The sequence below is a fragment of the Macaca nemestrina genome, chromosome 4 (genome assembly GCF_043159975.1).
Source record: "Macaca nemestrina isolate mMacNem1 chromosome 4, mMacNem.hap1, whole genome shotgun sequence".
Taxonomy (NCBI): domain Eukaryota; kingdom Metazoa; phylum Chordata; class Mammalia; order Primates; family Cercopithecidae; genus Macaca; species Macaca nemestrina.
The window spans coordinates 117,433,653-117,450,765 of record NC_092128.1 but is presented as its reverse complement, the minus strand read 5'-3'; the positions used below and the strand labels follow the sequence as shown (position 1 = coordinate 117,450,765).

General features: G+C 35.9%; 1 long non-coding RNA gene across 2 annotated transcripts in view; it reads left to right on the top strand.

Annotated features, from left to right (window-relative positions):
* Positions 1 to 500: 500 nt before the first annotated feature.
* LOC112428566 (uncharacterized) overlaps positions 501 to 17,113 on the top strand; it is a 43,824-nt gene continuing 27,211 nt past the window's right edge. For both annotated transcript variants that reach the window (XR_003020572.2, XR_011622360.1), the window contains exons 1-2: positions 501 to 1,016; positions 1,129 to 1,253. This is a non-coding gene — a long non-coding RNA (uncharacterized lncRNA). The remainder of the gene's footprint in view (positions 1,017 to 1,128; positions 1,254 to 17,113) is intronic.

Sequence of the window (17,113 nt, the reverse complement as noted above, 5' to 3'; positions counted from 1 at the left end):
TTTTAAGTAATCTTAATGTATTTATTATGCTACAGGTAATATTTTCTGTAGTTTCAAAATTAAAAAAATATGTAACATAAAAATACAAATACCACTAAAGATAAGGAAAGAATTGTTCTTAATAACTGCAATAAAGAAAAGTCATACAAATGGCATTAATCTTTTCTGCAGCTCTGCTTACTTGCTAATAAAACAACCAAATAAAATAGTTATTGCATATAGTAGAAGCAGAGAAAGACAAAGCTTTTATTCTAAATGGAGCCAAACTTGGCCTAGCCCAATCTGCACATGCGTACTTGCTTGGCGCATAGCCTTGCTTCACAAGTCCTCTTGGCATTGTGAATATCATGGTTCTCTTTTCAAGGACACTCTGTGTGAGAAGCACTTTCTTGGCACTGGACACTAAATAATTATTAACTGACATGTTGCACTTAATAGTTTGTGGTCTCAGCTCTTGTTTATATAAAACGTTTGACCACAGCTCTAAAACACCTCATCGTGTAGGTGGGGAACTTGTCATAGGAACTCAGATGGTAGGACCCGTTGGCTGGTTACTGCTAGCCCTTGCCAGCTTTGTCCTCACTGGCTGCCAACACCCCCCGCCCCCGGGACCCTGCTACAGACACCAGGTACTCCTATTTAGAGCTGGTCATGGATAAGAAAAAGGCAGATTTGGCCACAGGATCTCAAAACATAGAGCCACTTTATGTAGAAAAATCTCTTGAACCTATCAGGAGTACCAGTTGAGCAAAAAGTGACTCATGATTAGATATATCTGAGGATGGCAAAGGGGCAAGTGAGAGAAGCTGGATTAAGTTATCCCCCAGTGAAGAATATTACTTGTGTTAACAAAGTGTAAATTTTCTGACATGTGACTTGCAAAGGAAAATGTGATTGATTAGCTGAAGAACTCCCGAAGATTGTAGCAAATCTTTAATAGTGTAATAACCTTTGAAGATTTTTTGAAGGAACACATACAGAAGAAGAGGAAGAAAGTTCTCCCAAGTTTGACTCAGGTACATCATGTGGTGCTACCATTCACTCCTTTATATGGTGGCCTCTATATTTGCTTTGGTCTCCCTACATTGAATGCATTTTGTTGCAATTTGCTTTTATATCAATTTATAGAAAACTTCTGAAAGAATTCCCTACATATGCTGCCTCTGCTGATTTCCTCCTGGATTCTCAACAAAACTGAGGCCGATCTCTATACCTTATCACATAACCATGGGACTGGAAATGCTTCCTCAGAGGTAACTAATGATTTTCTGATTATTCCGCTTCTTTTCATTCTTTCTCGTATTCAACTTTCCCATATCAACTTGCAATTCTGATCGTACTTTTCTTCATGAAACTCTCTTTACTTTGGTGTATAAAACTCTGGTTTTGTTTTTTTCAGTTCTTCTCCTCTTCCCTTTTCCCCGTCTTTCCTTTCAACATACCTTTTAAGTGGCACTGTCCTTAGATTTCGGACTCTAAGCTTCTTCCCTTTCCACATTGTGTATCTCTCCAGGTTAGCTCAGCCTCTCTCTTGACTTCACATCTTCATCTCATAAGTGACAAGTATACACCTGTGACCCAAGCTTTCTTGTGACACCATGTGAAAACTTTCATCTGCCTGCATGACATTTCTACCAGGACATTCCACCAGAGCTCAGAATAGATCTGTCACCCTCCCTAAAATGTATTGCTTTGCTCGCAGTCAGTATCTCAGCCAGTGGCACCCCCACCCTGAGGCATCCCTTCTGTGGGATGAAAACATCCCACAGCCATCTCTCTTACAATCCCATCTTTTCACTGACTCTGGTTCATTTTAATTCTGACATGGTCCTGGTTTTATCTGCTTCTTTGCTCATTACGAAGCCCGATTTCTAACCATTATCTGTTTTCATCTGGATTACTACTAAAGCCTTTGGTTTCATCTTTCTGCCTACCCTGTACTCCCTCCTCAAACGAGAAGTGCAATTGCTCCAATATATTTCCCACACAAGGCCCAATCATGTCACTCTTCCCACACACTTTTCTGGTTCCCAGTTACCTGTAATATATAGCATAAACTCTAGCTGGGCCCTCCTTCAGAGCTCTTCCTGCTGGTACCCCGCCTCCCCACCCCTCCTGTGTTGCTCCTTCACTTGTGTGCAACTTTGTCACCCCATCCCATTGCTCATGTCCTCCCCTCTACTTAAAATACCATTTCCTTTTTCCTCCTTTTCCTACTTCTTCTAATTCAATTCAACCCTTCTTGACCTAAGGCAGTCAACTGGGGACCAAAAAAAAAAATACTGGTACTCAGAGAATGTGGTCTGAGTGTATTTAATATGCTGATTCAGACATTTGGTAATTCCTGGAATTGCAAACTACTTTCTTAAGTAAAACTATCTCATGATATTTGTTAGCTGTTCCTGTGGGGGAAAGCAAAGAACATCATTGAGTAACATGAAAACGGAAGGAAAATGACAGAGAATGACAAAACCAATGTTCCTTAATGTGACCATGTGGAATGGAATGTCTTTTGGTATACAATGCATCTTTGAGCACAGCCATGGGGATTGCTGTGGTCAATAGAATTCTCAATAGAAAGTAATCAGAGCCAGTTTTCCTAAGAATTATTTTCCAAGGAATTTCCCTTACTACAATCCAGGTTTAAAAATAACTCACAGAAACAGACAAAGGGGAAAAGGGAGAAGTTTATCATCCATAAACAAATGTAAAAACCAACAAATTTGTAAGAACAAGTCAACTAAACCTAAATGCAAAATAGTATGCTAAATTTGAGAGAGATGCATATAGAGAGTAAGAGGTAATTGGAAGCAGATATTCTGAGGGTCAGATTTCTTTTGGCCACTTGCTGAAGAAATATACCATTTCAGTCCACTTGGACCCAGTTTTGCTCTCCAAAAACTAGAAGATCTTTAAGTATTATTTCAGCTTTAACATACCATGAGTATTAACTTAATTCAATGCAGTGTGTCTCTAGTAACTGATGTGCTCAGGACGAATATCTGCCTGAGATTTAGAGATAAATTAATCTTGGGCCTTTTACCTTTAAGTAACCACTCTGTAGTGAGAGAGAATGACACATACATGTTATATTCCCTCACAGAGGGTAGACTGTGGTTGGGGATATACCAGGCATACACAAACGCAGAAAGGAGCCAGCTGAGATGGCAGAGCAAGGATGAGAAATGAGCCATTTTCAGAGCACATCTCTTTGTGACACCCACATCAGTCTAGTGACTGAGTCTCTAGTGGTGAGATCTGGGGCTCTCCTGGTCCCTGTGGCATGCAGTGTCGTTTAAATCAATGACTTCAATAAATGCATATCAAGATGCTGTAGTAAATGCAATGGAAGTGTATAAGCTTGTCATAAATATGATGGAAATACATTAGCTTGCTAGGTACTTAACAAAGTACCACGGCCTGGGTGACTGCAGCAACAGAAATTTATTCTCTTTCAGTTTTGGAGGCTGAAATCTCCAAGATGAAGGTGCTGGCAGGGCTGGTTCCTTGTAAAGCCTCTGTCCTTGGTTTGTAGATGGCTATCTTCTCGTTCTTTTCACATCTTCTTTCTGTGTATATGTGTCTAAATCTCTTATTTTAATAAACGTGCTAGTCATATTGGATTAAGGTGAAGCCTAATGATCTTATTTAACTTGATTACCTCTTCGAAGACCCTGTATCCAAATAAGAACATAGTCTGAGGTACTGGTGGTTATAAATTTAATGTATGCATTTTTTTGGTGAGGAGCACAATTTAACCCATAGCATCTAGTGTAAGAAAAAATAGACTCGTGTTTTGTTCATAATAAATGGAACCACTACCCTGTGAATAGTGAGGTGGAGTAATTAAGCACACCTGGATACAGATGCCAGCCCTCTATGTATTAGCTATATGTCCCGTGATGCTGCTGAGATTGGAGAGCTTCAGTTTATTATCTGTAATATGGGAGTAATAATTCTAACATCAGACATTTAGGAATTCTAAATCTAACATCTCAGAAATCAGGAGGAACAAAATACTGGGATACACAGAATAACATTTAACTTCATCAGGAGCACAGAGTAACCCCTTATTTGTTATCTTGAAGGCACAAAGTTGAGAACCATTAAGTCAGATATGATAGAGTTAATTAAGAAGAAATGGAATAATAGAAAATTTTTCTTGATTTAATGATTGGTAATTGAAACCTTGTCAGTACTTAATTTTCCTCGATCTTTTATGGATAATTCATGTGAAAGAGTTATTTACCACCGGTAATGACTCAACACATACCAGTGGGAAATAAACACTGAATTCTTTTTACTTGCCTCAGCATTGTGTGTTTGACTCATTCCCAAGGACATAAACAGGATTTAATTTGGAAAAAAAGAAGGATTTTTTAAAACCCTAGGGACTGTGATAACTTGCATTTATTTATTTCATTTGGCTTTGCATTGTCTCCTTAAGTGAGCATTCTACTCCTGTGTGTAATGGGTAGGTGCTTTCAACTCTAATTCTTACCACTGGCTATTTTGACTGAAATTTTCATAAATACATTACGATTCAATTTTTTTGAAATACTTCTTGACAAATTTTTCTGTTCATGTCATTCCAAATTTTATTTGCTTTCTCCACTCCCATTCTGTGGCAAAATACATATACTTAAAAGAACATCTAATTTGAATATGTTCTGAAACAAATCATAAAAGCTAAGATGCACAATGCATATTGCGCATAGAACCCATGCACTAGAGTGAAGTGGATATTTTTCTAACAATCATGGCCAACACTTATCCATTTTTCCCCCTGTGTATCAGGCATTTCTAAAGGATGGATCTTATATCTTAGTTTTATGTGAGAAAACAGGTTATGTGTGCCAGTTCACCAGCTGGGAGATTATGTAAGCAAGGTTCAAACCCAGTTTGCTAAATCTAAAATTGATGCTCTTTAAACTCCATTAAGCTTGACATCCACTTAGTAGATTAGAAGTAACTATGTGAGGGACTTAGAAGTTTCTGGAAGGAAAAAGAAGCTTCAAAATGAGCACAGCCCTGCAGAAAGTAGTGCTGGTCTTTGGAGAGATGATTATGAGTGCAGGACTATCTGCCAGACGAGCTGTATGACATTTGACGACTCTGAGTGCTGTGGAGTGCAGGGTGGAGCAACATGAGAAAAATCTGTAATAAGAACACTTGAATTTAAAAAATGTGTAGTGCATTTGAGGCAAAAAGAATATTTTTGTGACAACACTACCTCAGACAGTGTTTCAGAGGGTGAGGGGAGTCCCCCTTATCATTATCCACCATGCACTTTGGACTCTGAGGGCTCTGCTCCTGTGGCACTGTTGGTTGCCTTTCTAATTTTCTCACTATTCTTTGCTAAAGAACCTTGATTCTGTGAGAGACAGGAACGCGCCCAGCCCCCAGGCAATGCATCGTGATTGATTTGGACTCATTATGACTAGTAATGACAGCCTCCTTTCTCTTTGTCAGATTCTTAATTTTAGAGCTTTCCTGATGCTCAACAAGATTTTTGTTTCTTCTCATTCCCAGCACCTCGTTCATGACTGGTATATCTGTGTCATACTTTTATCAAAACAAGATATTGTTCTTCATGCTATTAAGCAATCTTTCCTTAAATTTCTTCCTGTCTTATCATGATCACTGCTTATCATCTCCTTAATTTTCTTTTTCTGCATCTCTGTTATATTTTATGTTTTCCATGTCATTTTGTTTCATACATATATCTTTCTCTTATATTTAGTAATATATATCTTGTGTATATATTTGAAATGGCATCTAGTAGAATATATGTCTAATAAAATGTATTCTGCCATGGGATTTGTTCAAATCCAATGAGATTCTTTAACCTTTTACACATAGAACTTAAAGCAATTATTTGACATAGTGGATAGAATCAATCACATTTTTGGGAAATAACTTTCTTTCAAAGGACAACAAACAAAATGCATTAAATACATATTTTAAGTCGTATTAAAAATCCAAGATCAAAAATGTAGTGAGGATGTACTGAATTTTGTTTTGGGGCAGGGGAAAGTAATGGAGTGTATGTTTGCCTCTTGCCTGAAACAAAACAAATTAGCAAAACATATAAAACAATGTGTTTTAAGACACTGAATATCAGGCACTAAATGACCATCATCTCTGAGAGACAGGAATAGAACAAGGTGAGCCCTATAATTTCTCTAGCTTACCGCCTTGAGAGGGTTTCCAGGATCAGGGGCAGGAAGAGGGAACCCAAACAGCCTAGTGGAGTTCTGAGTTGAAGAGATGAAGCTGAGAGTCAGTGGTAACAAAGTGGTTAGAATTTGCTCAACTTGGTGCTTGAGAGAAGAAAGGGCACACAGAAAGAACTCTGGCAACTTGCAGATGGTATACAATGTGTTCACAAAATCCCTGATTGCAGAAAACTACCCAACGCCAAGGAAAGAAGCATCTGGAAGGATGAAAAGCAACAGTACCCAATACTCGCACTTGGCTGCAAAGAATATTAATTCCATCAGACAGCCTGGAAAGGCATGAGATTCATTAAGAATTAGGTAGAGTACACAAGAAGGCTGTGCCTCAATAGAGGGAAATATTTAGCCCTAGATTGGGCACTATTCTGGTCACAACTAAAGAATATTAAACCCCAGAGTTTCAAATTGTTTCCACAAGATTTAACTGCTCAAAACTCAAGAATATTTATAGGAATACAGAAATATCCAGCTCCCAAAAAAGCAAAATTCACAGTGTATGAAATTTAATAAAAATTACAAGGCATGCAAATAAGTAAGAAAATATGACTGGTAGAGAGGAAATAAACAGAGCCTCAGAGAACTGTGGGACAACTGCAAGTAGCCACATATATGTGTGATTGAAGTGCCTGAGAGGACAGAGGGGAGGAGCTTAAAAATATTGAATAGTCAAAAATTTTCCAAGTTTGATAGAAACTACAAATCCACACATTTAAGAAGCTAAATAAATTTAAGTATAAGAAAAATGAAGAAAACAAAACTAAAGTATATCATAACCAGTTTGCTCAAAACCAGTGGTGAAGGAAAAATAAGACACACTAGCTGCTAATAACAACTAGGAAAAACAGCTTGAAAAAAGGTGCATTATGTTCAGACCAGCAGTGATAAGGATGACAGCAGATTTCTTATTGGAAACCATGTAAGTAAGAAAACAGCATGAGAACATTTTTTAAAGTACAGCAACAACAGAAGTCCAACATGCCAAGTGAGAATTCTATACTTGTTGAAAATATGTCAAAAATGAAGCTAAATAAAGACTTTTTCAGACATACAAAAGCAGAAAGTATCTGTTACCAGCAGACATATAAGAAATGTTAAAGAAAATCCTTCAGGCAGGAAGAATATTCTACCAAATGGAAATATGGATCTATAAAATTAACAAAAAAACTATTGAAATTGGAATTACATGAATAAATACATAAAATTTTCCACTTATTACTTAAGTCTCTTTGAAATATAATTGACAGTTTTCCAGAAGTAAAATTGCTGGATTATGTAGTAATTCTATTTATAGAATTCTATTTTTTTGAGGTACCTTGATACTATTTTCCAAAATGGCTGTACTAATTTGTATTTCCACAAATAGTGTGCAAGGTTCCCTTTTCTCCACATCCTCACCACTGCTTGTTATCTTTCATCTTTTTTATATTAGCCATTCTATGGGGTGATTTTTCACTGTGGTTTTAATTTGCATTTCCCTGGTGATTAGAGATGTTGAGCTTCTTTCATAAGTCTTTTGGCCATTTGTATCTCTTCTTTTGAGAGGAGTCTGTTGCAGTGAGCCGAGATCGCGTCACCGCACTCCAGCTTGGGCAACAGAGCAAGCAAGATTCTGTCTTAAAAAAAAAAAAAAAAAAAGGAGAGGAGTCTGTTTAGATCCTTTGTTTTTTAGAAAGGTGTTTTATTTTCTTGCTATTGAGTTGTTTGAGTTTCTCATATATTTTGGATATTAGTCCCTTGTTAGATGTATGATTTACAAATATTTTCTCCTAGTACATGGGTTGTCTCTTCAATCTGTTGTTTCTTTTGCTGTGGAAAAGCTTTTTAGTTTTATGCAATCTGATTTCTCTATTTTGGCTTTTGTTGTCTGTCCTTTTTGCAGTCCTTTCCAAGAAATTATTGCCAATACCATTGTTGTGGAGATATCCCCCTATGTTTTCTTCAAGTAGTTTTAGAGTTTCACATCTTATGTTTAAATCTTTTATCCATTTTGAGTTGATTTTTGTATATGGTGTGAGGTAGGAGTCCAATTTTGTTGTTCTACATGTGAATACTCAGTTTTCCCAACACAATTTGTTAAAACACCGTTCTTTCTCCATTGTGTGCTCTTGGTACCCTTGTAAAAAATCAACTGGTTGTAAATACTTCTGGTCTTTCTATTCTATTCTGTTGGTTGATGTGTCTGTTTTTATGCAGTACTATGCTGTTTTGATTACAATAGCTTTATATTTTGAAATCAGGGAGTGTGATGCCTCCAGTTTTATTGTTTTTGTTCAAGATTGCTTTGGCTATTTGAGTTCCACATAAATTTTAGAATAGTTTTTATTTCTGTAAAAATAACATTGAAATTTTGATAGGAATTGTGTTGAATCTGTAGCTTGCTGGGGACAGTATGGACATTTTAACAATATTAATGTTTTCAACCCATGAACATGGAATATGTTTTCATGTATTTGTGTCTTCAATTCTTTCATCAATGTTTTATAATTTTTATTGTACAGTAAAAGCATCTTCTTAAGTTTACTCCTAAATATTTTATGTTATTCTTTGATGCTATCATAAGTGAGATAGGTATCTTAATTTTTTTCAGATAATTTGTTCAGTGTATAAGATATAAGCAAAGGAATTGAAATTGGTGTGTCCAAGAGATACCTGCATGCCCATGTTCATTTCAGCATTACTCACAATAGCCAAGATATAAAAGCGACCTAAGTGTTCGTTAATGAATGGATGTACAAAGAAAATGTGGCATTTATACCCAATGGAATACTCTATAGTGTTAAAAAAGGAGGAGATTCTGCCGTTCACAGCAACATTGATGAAAGTGAAGAACATTATCCTAAGTGAAATAAGACAGGCACAAAAAGACAAATATGATCTCACTTACATGCGGAATCTAAAAAAGTTTATCTGAGAGAAAGAGAACAGAAGGATGGTTAGCAGACACTAGACGGGGAGGAGGGATGAGGAAAGGGAAGATGTTAATCAAAGGGTACAAGCTCAGTTAAACTGGAAGAATAAGTTTTAGTGATCTATTGTGTTACATGGTGACCCCAATTAATAATAATATATTTTGTATTTCAAAGTAGCTAAAAGAATTAATTTTTAACACTCTCACCCCAAAAAATGACTTTGGTGAGGTGACGAGTATGTCAATTAGCTTGATTGAATCTTTCTACAGTGTATACATAGATCAAAGTATCACATTGTATTCCATAAATATACATAATTATTATTTGTCAATTAAAAAGAAATAATTAAAAATATAATTGTCTAAACAGAAATAGTAGCAATTTAGTGAGGGATTCATAACATTGTAAAAATAAAATGTTTGACATTAAAAACACACAGGTTGGGAATGGAGAATAGTATATTGCTGGAAGGTTATATACTATACACGAAGTGGTATAATATATGATGATAGACTATAGTAAGTTAAAGATGTATACCACAAACCTTAAAGAAACCACTAAAATATAAAAAAAGATCGTTAGCCAATAATCCAGTAAAGAAGATAAAATAAAATCATAAAAGCATTCAATTAACTCTAAAGAAGGCAAAACAAGAAAGGGGATAAGAAATGACGATAGTGAGACAGTAGACTTAAGCCTAACCATTGGTAATATTACACTGAATGTAAATTGTGCAAGCCTCAATTAAAACATGGAGATTGTTGGGTTAGATGTGAGAAGCAAAACTTATCCATATGTTGCATAGAGAAAACATGCTTGAAATATAAAGATACAAACAAGTTAAAGTAACACTAATTAAGAGAAAACTGAAACAGCTAAATAGATTTCACAGCAAAGAACATTGCCAGGAACGAAGAAGGCCATTTTTAATGATGAAAGAGTGGATTTGTCAAGAGAATACAGCACGTTTAAATTGACAAAAAAATGCTTCAAAACACTCTAGGCAAAATTTATTAAAGTAGAAATAGAAATATCCACAATCATAGTTGAATATTTCAATATACCCTTTCAGTACTGGAAGAAGCAAATAGACAGAAAATAAGTGAGGATACAGAGAATTTAACAATTAACCATCAATCAACTTGACCTGTTTGACATTTATAGAACATTTTACCCTAAAACAATGTAATACACATTTTTCCAAAACACATAACATGTTTTCAAAGATAGGCCATATTCCAGGATGTGACATAAGTCTACATAACTTTGAAATAATTCATCACTTAAAGTATATTTTTCTGACTAAAATAGAATAAATTTGGAAATCTAAAAAGTAAGGATCTCCAGAAAACCTTTAAGTATTTGGAATGAAAAACACATCACTAAATAATACATATGAATGAAATTCAAATGAATTTCAAATGAAAAATCAATATATCAAAATTTGGAGAGTGCTGCTAAAGCAGTACTTAATAGAAAATTTGTAACACTAAGCACCTTTATAAGCAAAAATAATATATCTCAAATCATTGCTCTTAATTTTCATTTTAGAAAACTGGAAAAAGAAGAACAAATGGCATTAAAATAAATAGAAGAAAAGAAAAAGTAAAATTTATTTGAGAAGTATTAAAGACTTGAATATTTATATAACTAAATATGAAGCAATCACCTTTCCATAAATCAGACCATATGGCCTGCAAAGCTTTCAAGGTAGAGATCAGTTTTATACAGATTTTTATAACAACTGGAAAAGATGGAAAACTTACGTAATCCTTTGAGGCCAAGGAATCTTAATATCAAAACTAGGCAAAAATATTATGAGAAATGGTCACACAGAATCATTTTTCTCTTGTATTTTATAATTTTGTGTGTGCATATACTTATATAAATCTATATGGATATTTCCACCAATTTTTGTAAAAAGGTAATACTCATGATCAAATTGTATTTTGTCTAATATTCATTGCAAAATTCATTCATAAATGTAATTCATTCCATTTGTAGATTTACGAAGATAAACAATATGATAATTTCAATATATGGAAAAAAGTTTTTTTATATGACTCTCCATGAATTAATAATTAAATGTAGGATTTTCATCAAAATTAAATCTTAGTAATTTAGAAATATAAGGAAACTTTCTTAACCAGGTAGAGGATATAAAAAAAATAAAGCACACGTATTTCTAAATGGGGAAAATTTAGAAAGCTTCCCTTTGAATTTCAGAATGCATTAAGGATGCCTAATATGACAAATTTTATTCAACATTGTGTTGGAACTTCTAGTCAGTGCAACCATATAAGTTTAGAGATTGGAAAGGAGGAACAAGGAATGTTACTTGCATTTTATATACATTTATATAGAAACCTCTAAATTATCTGATTACAAAACATTATCAAACATAATACTTGTATTGAGCAAACTGGCTGCATATAAAACAACTATAAAAGAGATTTTTATATTTGTAGTGAACAATTAAAAACAATGAAGAGAAGTCATCATTCACAATAGGTTCATAAAATATCAAGTCAGGAAAAACCTAATAACATGTGTAAGATAGCTGATGATATATTTAAACTATTTCTAAATTTATATATAGATTAGAAAGCTATTAGAGTTAGTATTCTTCTAACAAATTGATAAGATGATTCTAAAATTTGTACAGAAGAATAAAGGACCAAGGTTACAGTGGCCAATTGTGAAGGAAAACACTACATGAGGACTTGAACTTCCAGAAACCAGAACTTATCATGTATTTTGTAGTAATTTAGATGGTTTGGTAAAGGTGTAGGAATAGACAAACCGATGATGGAAAAACAGTCCCAAAATATGATAGATATTGCAAATATTAGTGGAGAAAAGAGTAAGAGCTCAATAAATGAACTTGGAAAATATATTATTCACAAAAAAATTAAAATTGGAGCTCTACCTCACTTATATATCAATACATAAGTTACCTCTAGTAAAATAAGGATTCAGTTGTTGAATCTAAAGTTATAGATTGTACTTCTGGGAAAATGGAGTAGGCACCATTTTTCTATTGGGACTTCACAATTCTAGACATTATATATAAAACAAGCATAAGATGACTCTGAAAGATGGAGAAAAGAGACAGACTGGCTGGCTGGGAACCACAAGCCCCAAAGAACAGCCTGCTGGTGAATTCCCTGGGTGCTCTTTTTGCCCCTTATTTGTCCCAGATTGGGTGTTGAAGAAGCCAGGAACCCAGAATGCCAACCATCACACACAAAAAACCTCAAGAAAATCCTGACCCCTTTAGTCAAAGGATCAGGAAAGGCAATAACTGCTTGACTGCAACTGAACGTCACAGGAAAAACTATGGCACCATCCCCTCCTCCACCAACAAAGGCTGGGAGGCTCCTAGACTTTCACCCTCAAAAGGCTGTGCTGGGGACTTTCAACACCTGCTCCCCATGGATGGTATCTGAGAAGGCCATATAAGGAGCCAGTATTTCACCCTCCCAGCCAGTAGTCACACTCCTCCTTGGTGTTGGTGGAGGCTACGTGGGGCTTGGGCTTCCCCATCAACCCATCAGGATTGAGGGACTCTTCTCTACTCACAGGGTGGTATCGGATGAGGCTGAATAGAGGCTCAGGACTTACACGTTCGCCCACTGGTAAGCAGACCATTCCTACTGTATTTCAGTGAAGACCATATGGGGAGCAGAAACTTCCAACCCTTCCCAGCAATAAGAGGGAGCCCCTTGCTTGGCTCAGGTGTCAATGGAGCTCCACCTGGCCGTAATGAGGTAGCAATTCCCTCTACTTCTGCTGCAGCTGTGTTGCAGAAAGCCAGCCAAAAAGGTTTCAGTAAGATCCAGACTCTTATGCCATAACAAGAAAATGTTTAGATTTCAACAGAAAAATCACTAGTCATATAAAAAACCAGGAACATCTCAAGCTGAAGAATAAAAGACAATTAATATATGGCAAAAATGAAGTGACAAGAATGTTAGAATGATCTGACCAAGATTTTGAAGCAACTGTGATAAATATTCTTCAATATGCTATTACGAACAGTCTTGAAACAAACTTAAAAAGACTCTCCCCAAACAAAAAAGTATTAAAGAAATAGAGACACAAAGATAAACCACATGGGCATACAATTACTTAAGAAAGCTGCTCAGTGAATAAGAAAGTGGATTGCATAATAAAGAAATTATTCAATCTGAACAACAGAGAGAAAAGACACTGAAATCACTGAGCCAACCCCCAGGAACTGGTGAACTCACTCTAATAAAAGACATGGCATTTGTGTCATCAGAGCCCTGGAAAGAGAGAACAAAGAGGATGTTTAGAAAAAGTACTGAAAAAGTAACAGTGAAACATTTCTGAAATTTGGCAAAAGGACATATACTTACAGATTCAATAATCCTAGTGAACCTCAAACAGGATAACCCTAAGGAAATCCTCTCCAAGACCCATCATAACTAAATTTCTGAAAATTAAAGACAAAAAAAATTTTGAAAATCAGTGAGAAATGACAGGCGAAACATAACTCAAATGAAAGCAGATTTTTAAAAAAATCATAAATCAAGGAAGTCAGGAAAAAAATGACACAGTATTTTTCAGTTGCTGAAGGAAGAGAATTGTCAATTTATACCCAATGAAAATACTCTTTAGGAATAAAGAGGAAATGAAGACATTCTCTGATGAGAAAATCTAAGAGACTTTGTTGCCAACAGACCTGCCCTAAAGCAATCGCTAAATGAAGTTCTCTAAACAGAAAGAAAATGATTTAATAAAAGGACTCTTGGGACATTAGAGCAGATGAAAGCATGTAAGAAAGAGCAAGAGGGTCAATAATAGACTTTTTCTCTCCTTTTGAGTTTTCAAAATTATTTTTGACAGCTAAAGCAAGCATCTTACCACAGTTTGATGTGGTCCTCAATGCACGTAGAGGAAATGTTTCAGTTAATTATAATTGGGGCAGGGTAAAGGATCATAATGGTAAGTGTTCCAAACCTCACTACAAGTGCTAAAATGTTGATACCAGCAGACTGTTACCAAGCACTGGTGAGGATGTGTTAGAAACTGGGTCCTATAGCATATTTTTGGTGCAAGTTTAAAATCCTACAGCCATTTCTTTAAAACATGTATAGGCCGGGCGCAGTGGCTCATGCCTGTAATCCCAGCACTCTGGGAGGTTGAGGCGGGTGGATCACTAGTTCAGGAGATTGAGACCATCCTGGTCAGCGTGGTGAAACCCATCTCTCCTAAAAATATAAAAATTAGCTGGGTGTAGTGGCGCGTGCCTCTAATCCCAGTTACTTGGGAGGCTGAGGCAGGAGAATCGCTTGGACCAGGGAGTCGGAGGTTGCAGTGAGCCAAGATTGCACCACTGCACTCCAGCCTGGTGACAGAGGGACTCGGTCTCAAAAAAACAAAAACAAAAACAAAACAAAAACCCAACTTGTGTATGCCCTTACCGTTCATTGAACCTAGCATTCAAATTCTAGTGCATTTATCCTAGAGAAATGAAATCTTATGTCCATACAAAAACCTGTCCATGAATGTTCATTGCAGCTGTATTTGTGATAGCTCAAACCTGAAAACAACCAATACATCCTACAACAGATGAATAGTTAAAGAAACTGTGTACATTAGTAGCATAACATACTATTTTGAAATAAAAAGCAACTAATTATTGATACATACAAGTAGGATGGAACTAAAGGGTACTATGCTGAATAAAAAAGGTTGATCTTAAAATGTCATACATTGTATGACTGCATTTATATAACATTCTTAAAGTGACAGGATAAGAAACGTGAAGAATAAATTGACATTTGCCAGAAATTAGGGATGCTTAGGTGGGGAAGGAGATGGGTGAGACATGACGGGTATGGCCATAAAGAGGTGGCACAGAGATCTTGCTGGTGGTGGGCCAGCCTGCACCTTGAATGCTGCGGGGTTATATGAACTTACACATATCATAAAATGACACAGAACAACATATTTATGCTATACCAATTCCAATTTCCTGGTTTTGATATTGTACCAGAGCTATGGAAGATGTAAACATTGGGAGAAATTGGATGAGGGGTACTGGGTGAGGGGACTTATTTATAAAGTTTGCAATTTCCTGTGAATTTATAGTCATTTCAGAATTAAAAGTTAAGAAAAGAAGTAAAACTGTAAAAGTTTCACAAGAAAATATGGATAAATAGTTTAGTCCTTACATAGCAAAAGTCATTTTAAACAAAATACTTAAATATAGGCTATATAATACTTAATAAAATTGACTGTACTGAAAATGAAAACTTTCATGAACCACTCCCCAAACATGAAGACTGCTGCGCATGGCATTACCTGCCTGTAATCCCAGCTACAGTGGGGACTGAAGTGGGAGGAACGCTTGAGCCCAGGAGTTCCAGGCCAGCCTGGGCAACGTAGTGAGACCCTGCCTCAAAATAAGATTTTTTAAAATTAAAAAACATGAAAAGACACTTTAAAAACTAGGAGACGATATTCTCAACAAACACATAACTGATGAAAAGTCAGTATTGAAAACAAATTTAAAAAATTCTGAACATCACTAGAGAAAGTACAAACCACACACAAAAAAACCATTGGTATTCAACACACAGAAGAGAAAGTATTAATTTCTAATAGATGTCTGAAAAAAATCAACATGATTGTTGATAAAGAAAATGCAAATCCAACCCACAATGTGACCCAATTTCACATTCATTTGACTAGCAAAGCTGGAAAGTGTCTCCTTATGAAGGATGGGGAGGACCTATTATTCACTGCTGTTAGGTTTGTATATGATAGAGACTTTCTAGAAAACAGGTTGATGTCACTGTGTAGGGCTGGACATCCACACATCCTACCACATAGGAATTCCGTATCTACCCAAGAGAAAGCCTTGTACACAACACAATGTATGAGAAAAGTCATAGAGAAGTGTTGGGCATAACTCAAATGTTCTTCTAGAAGAATGAATGAATAAACTGTAGTATAGTCATGCAAATGAATCTTAAAAAGGAGAAAGATAAATAAACTAAACTATATGCAATATGGTTGAATCATAGAAAGTTAAAAAAGCTAAAATATTAAATATAAATTCTCTTTTGATAAGATTTTAAAACTATGATAAATTAGGAATGTATACTACATAAATAATATGAAAGATATAAATAAAATTAAAATAATATAAAAATGACAAAAATTGATGAACATGGGGGTTGGAGTGATGGTTATGCTGATGGAAGTAGGTGGGGAAAGAGACAGAGACAGAGAAAATATCTCTTTCAGATTGACCGGGGAAAGACTAGGGGATAAATGGGTGAGGATTTGTCAACATGAAATCAAACCAAAGCAGGATTTTATTTCTAGCCCAATAGTGTGTGTATGTGTGTGTGTGTAAGGTTGTGAAATGCTAAATAAAAATAGACTCTGAAGTCAAATTCAGCATTTTATTTTATTTTGTAACAGAGAGCCCAGAACAAAATAGAGGAGCTGTGCCGTGGAGTTGAACCAGTGCATTTTTCAGTTCTGTTCTAATTCAAGTTCATTAGTTACTTTAGTTTATGCCAGTCTGGGTGGAATTCTAGCTTTGGCAACTCACACTGGAACATTTTTTTGACTTTTGATTTTCTGAAAATTGATTAAAATTTTATTTATTTATTTATTTATTTATTTATTTATTTATTTATTTTTTTGAGACGGAGTCTCACTCTGTCGCCCAGGCTGGAGTGCAGTGGCCGGATCTCAGCTCACTGCAAGCTCCGCCTCCTGGGTTCACGCCATTCTCCGGCCTCAGCCTCCCGAGTAGCTGGGACTACAGGCGCCCGCCACCTCGCCCGGCTAGTTTTTTGTATTTCTTAATAGAGACGGGGTTTCACCGTGTTAGCCAGGATGGTTTCGATCTCCTGACCTCATGATCCGCCCGTCTCGGCCTCCCAAAGTGCTGGGATTACAGGCTTGAGCCACCGCGCC